Raw genomic sequence first — 6,000 nt, 5'->3', positions numbered from 1 at the left:
GACAAGCCCACAGCTAGCATCATATTCAACAGTGAAAAGCTGAAAGCATTCCCTCTAAGATCAGGAACAAGAAAAGGATGTCCACTCTTGCCACTTTTATTCAAGACAGTAGTGGAAGTCCTAGCCACAGAAATCAGACAAGAAAGAGAAATAAAAGGAATCTAAATTGGAACGGAAGAAGTAAACCGTGTCATTATGACATGATACTATATATAGAAAATCCTAAAGACACCATCAACAAACTACTAAAGCTCATCAATGAATTCAGTAAAGTTGCAGATTACAAAATTAACATATAGAATCCATTGCATTTCTATACACTAACAACAAACTATCAGAAAGAAAAATTAAGGAAACAATCCAATTTACCATAGCATCAAAAAGAATAAAATACCTAGGAATAAACCTACCTATGGAGGCAAAAGGCCTGTACTATAAGACACTGATGAAATAAACTGAAGACACCACAAACAGATGGAAAGATACATCATGTTCATGGATTGGAAGAATGAGTATTGTTAAAAATGACCATACTACCCAAGGCAGTCTACAGATTCAATGCAATCCCTATCAAAATACCAAGGGCATTTTTCACAGAACTAGAACAATAACTGTAAAATTTGTATGGAAATATAAAAGATCCCAAATAGCCAAAAACAACCTTGAGAAAGAACAGAGCTGGAGGTATCATGCTCCCTGGCTTCAGACTATACTATAAACCTACAGTAATCAAAACAGTATGGTATTGGCACAAAAACAGACACACAGATCAATAGAACAGAATAGAGAGCCCAGAAATAAACCCATGTACCCTTGGTCAATTAATCTATGACAAAGGAGGCAAAAACATACAATGGAGAAAATATAGCCTCTTCAACAAGTGGTGCTGGGAAAACTGGACAGACACATGTAAAACAATGAGATTAGAACATTCCCTCACACCATATACAAAGATAAACTCAAAATGGTTTAAAGACCTAAATGTAAGTCCTGAAACCATAAACTCCTAGAAGGGAACATAGAACACACTATGACATGAATCGTAGCAACATTTTTTTGGATCTCTCTCCTAAGGCAAAAGAAATAAAAGCAAAAGTAAACAAATGCAACCTAATTAAACTTAAAAGCTTTTACACAGTAAAGGAAACCACCAATGAAATGGAAGACAAACTATGGAATGGGAGAAAATATTTGCAAATGATGTGACCAACAAGCAGTTAATATCCAAAACATAATATATAAACAGCTCATACAACTCAATATCAAAAAAACAAACAACCCAATCAAAAAATGGGCAGAAGACCTAAATAGACATTTCTCCAAAAGAGACATAAAAATGGCCAACGGGCACATGAAAAGATGCTCAACATCACTAACCATCAGAGAAATGCAAATCAAAACCACAATGAAATATCACCTCACACCTGTCAGAATGGCTATCACCAAAAAGACCACAAATAACAAATGTCAGTGTGGAGGAAAGGGAACCATTGTACACTGTGGGTGGGAATGTAAATTGGTGTAGTCACTGTGGAAAACAGTATGGAGGTTTCTCAGAAAACTAAAATAGAACTACCATATGATCCAGCAATTCCACTCTTGGCTATATATAAAAAAACAAACAAACAAACATTGTTTTGAAAAGATACATGCACTCCAATGTTCTTAGCAGCACTATCTACAATAGGCAAGATATGGAAGCAACCTAAGTGTCCATCAACAGATAAATAGATAAAGAAGATGTGGTGTGTGTGTATCTCCTGGGAGAGGGAAGGGGGAGGAGCGAGATAGGGGTAGGGGATTAAGAAATATAAACTACTATGTATAAAATAAATAAGCTACAGGATATATATAATCCTGTATATAATATATAATCCTGTATCTGATATATATATATATAATATATATATTATATTTATAGCACAGGGACTATAGCTTATGTTTTGTAATAACTTTAAATGAAGTATAACCTTTAAAAATTGTGAATCGCTACGCTGTACACCTGAAACTTACATAATATTATACAACTTATATAGCTCAATAAAAAAATAAATTTTAAAAGTTAAAAAAAAATTTTAACTATACTACAAATGAAATTCCTTCATTTCTGTAAAGTCCTCTCATAAATTGCTGGGTAAAGTATGTAGGATAAAGATAAGAGAGGATTCATTTCATTTTTATGTTTGTTTTACTTATTGTGCTCCCTGTATGGTTTCATCTTTAAAAAAAAGAGAGCGATCCTATAGGTGGTAGAACTGTCTCAGACTAACCAACAGTACTTAGAAAATAATCACTCTTAACAACAGTGCACTTAAGCAGCCGAAACGTAGGACACACCTGTGGCCAATCTTCCAAAAAGTGTGATGACCTTCCAGAGTAGAACTAGTTAAAAATTTGGGATTCAGAACTGCTGACTGTACTTTCTAGATCATTCAGAAAGTCATTTTGACCATTCATTTTATTCCTGGGATGAAAAGACCTAGGAATAAGCATCACCTTAACCTACATGTTTATTTCATTAGTTAAATTTAATAAAGAGAGTCAAAACAGGAATAAAAAGCCCAAGAACATCTGTCAGTCTAAATTTTCTAACTCATTTTTTCCTCTGAGGAAACTATGCCCTCTAAAACTTTGTCATTAACAGTTCTAAATATAGACTGTGAGGGAATGCTTATCTGACTATTGGCTTTGTGCTATATCTAAGTGGAAGGAAAGTCATGGCACCAGCTTAACCAACAAGAAAATCCACCCTGTTTGAGGGAAGCAGACATAGCTTAGAAAGCTAATCAAACTAATCAGTAAGAAATGTATGTCTATATTAGCAGTCACTCCCTATGCATTCTCCCCCCAGTTCCTGGCAACAATTAATCTATTTTCTGTCTCTGTGAATTTGCCTATTCTGTATATTTTATATAAATGGAATCATATGATTTTTTAGAAAAGAAGTGTGTGATATTTTCCATTTTAAAAACTGACAATTATACCTTTTATTAATATTCTGATAACAACTGTCATAAGTAAGATTTACATGGCACTTAGAAGTTTACTAAATATATTTTCACATACAATATCACATTTTTATTGTCACGGTAACCATACTGGTATTTTTAATACTCAAGCAACAGACAGATGAGGACTAAGGCTCTGAAAACCTTTGTAATTTTTCAAGATCAAACAGTGAAGACGTTCTTTGCTTTAAAAAGTACTTATCCAAAACCGGGAACATGCTTTTAGAAGTAAAGGAAGCTAACTAGTGCTAAGATCTTCTGCAATGATAATGTATACTTGTAAAGTAGATCACAGTGCACAAAGAATTAAAACGTTCTTTAATCAGCACTTTCTCATCGTGCTGCTGATATTCACCAATACAGTAAAATACCAGGACATATATCATCATTTTCATTTTATAGACATAGAGACTGAGGCTTAGAAAAATTTAACGATGACCTGAGCATGATCTCACTGACTCCAAGATTAATGCACTAAGTCTTTCTGCCTCTTGAAACTGGAAATTGGAAGGATACAATTCTGGCTAGTGACTAATATAATGAAAAATTGTATCACCTGCATACACTATATAATTAAAGTGGAAAAAATGATTTTTTTTAAATTAAATGAAAGCTCCTCCTCTTCCAATGGGTAGTGTCGAGCTCCACAAACAGAGGGAATCATACAATTCTAAAGTGTTTAACTCTTTGTGGTAGCAATGGGGGGGGGATTGTTTCATTTGTTTTGCTCCACCTTCTTTAAAACATGCTCCAGGTGGGACAGTGAGTCTTTTGAAAACGCCAGCTAAGAACAATTAAATTCTTTGGCAAGAGTAAGCAATAAGATTAGTCCTATATATAACAGTGGAAAAAATGTCTTAGAGAAGAGTAAGTCTTTCCAAAAGCAAAATTTACCAAATGAAACACTGGAAAATGTAATTCAATCAAGAAATAATATTTTCTTTCCATTTGGATTGTTGTCATTGCTTTAGTAGGTAGTGTTAATAGTTGCCAAAAGCCAATTTGTATTCATGAATGCTTTGCAAGTTCATGATGTAATACATTCCTTTTTGGATATATCTTTTGTCAAATCCATCTGTCTATGGCAGATATGCATAGTTTTACAGAACCTTATCTGCAAAAAAACTTCCACCGTCAGACAAAAACAGCTATAGAAAATAAAGAGGACGGGAGGGAAAACAGATCAACTACTGCTATTTGGAAAATGTTTCCTTTTTTCACAACGCCTTGCTCATGGATACCTGTCCACTGGACACCTGGCACACCTCTACTCTTTCTTTTCTTAATATTCTGCCCTTTCATGAAAAAGAGATGTAACCCCAGCATCTCAGGGAGAACTGAAAGATGAAGGTCCTGGAGGAAGCACCAATGCAAGATGTCAATACTCCCACCAGAAGTTCCCTGAGCCACGTTCTGAACACCTTCTGAATTGCATGAGCGGCTGATTAACGTTTGATAATTAAGCATAAGTCACTTTTTATTTGATTCATCTCAATAAGAGCTCAAGCAAGTTAATGCTATAAAGAATGAGGGCACAAAAAGCTGGAAGGGAATGTGACTGCTATACCGAGAAAGCTACACTGACCCTATGGCAAGAAAAGGAGCCGGCTTAGAGGTCAGAAACTAGTTCAGAGAAAGCAGTTTCCACCCTTACCATTTCTCACTGTAGATGGGTCCTGAACCACCTGGAGGGGCGAGATGATAGTCCCTCAACAGATGCACTACTTTCTTCCACTGTTAGAGTCAGTTAGGAATGTAGAAGAGTGAACGTCAACTATTACTATTAGCGTCTACAGCCACAGAAACCCAATAAATGAACTCACTATACTATCACGATAAAGAAGCTTATACTGTTTCTTCACAAAGTAAATGTATTTCTGAAAGAATGTATTAGAATTATACTTTTTAAAACTATTTCACATACACTTGGCTGATACAGAAAAGGATTCTATGTTCATTATTTTTCTCTTCTTTTACAAACCTCATCCATTGCTGTGACCTAAAAGGGGTCATATTTTAGAGGGCAAAAATATTTTAACAACAAAACTTTGCACTTCAGTGTGACCAAAACATAAAATTTTGCAAAAAACACAACTACTATTTCTTTCCTACTGACTAAATCATGTCATTTAAATGGGTGCAACCAAAAATAAACCACTCTTGGGTATAAAAATAATATTTTTATAGGAATTGGCAAGTAACTACTCTAGCTATTAGAAGTTTATATTTGCCCCAGAAACCTGTGATTTTAAAAACTGTTCAAATGATTTATGCTTGAGGCTTATACATAGCACAAATATATACATTTGTATCTCTAAGTCTAAAGAGGAAAAATTAGACAGAAAGTAAACTGGAAAACAACCCCAAATTATAAGAAATTCCCTAACTTTGTGCTGTATTGAGAAAAGGTATAAAAATGATTTGGGAGGAAGAAAAATTATTTATTTTTACACATTAACTTCATAGACAAAAGCCCGATTTTTTTATGATAGGTTAGGATAAAATCAATCATGTTTTCAAAGTAAAAAGTGAACTGCTTCCACTCACCAGTCTACACTCGTATTAATTCTATCCTGCAGTGCATGCTATAGAGGGTAAAAACATGCTGATGTTTTCTAGTTGCTCAGTTCAGTCTGCTCCGGCTTTATCTTCAACCTGGTTAGCAACAGAAGCCACCACCAGCAATTACACAAACCTAACAACGGCTTCCTTGGAATTTGATCCGTTCCTACCACACGTCCCAATCCACATGCTTTCTTCTGTTACCACTGTTGTCTGTGTGTGTTTGATGTGCTTCTTAAAAGGCTTTTTAAAAAACAACCTAGGGATTTCTCATTCAGCTCCCTACCACATAAACAGGACCACTGAGGATCATTTTTATACATGTAAAAATGTTCTAGTTATCCATAGACTATGTCTCAGTACAGCTTCAGATGACTGCAAAGAAAAGCTCTGTTGTCATTTCATACTTCTCCTCTTTCTGTGCTCTAAC

The sequence above is a fragment of the Delphinus delphis genome, chromosome 3 (assembly GCF_949987515.2).
Source record: "Delphinus delphis chromosome 3, mDelDel1.2, whole genome shotgun sequence".
Classification (NCBI taxonomy): domain Eukaryota; kingdom Metazoa; phylum Chordata; class Mammalia; order Artiodactyla; family Delphinidae; genus Delphinus; species Delphinus delphis.
This window is presented reverse-complemented; position numbering follows the sequence as displayed.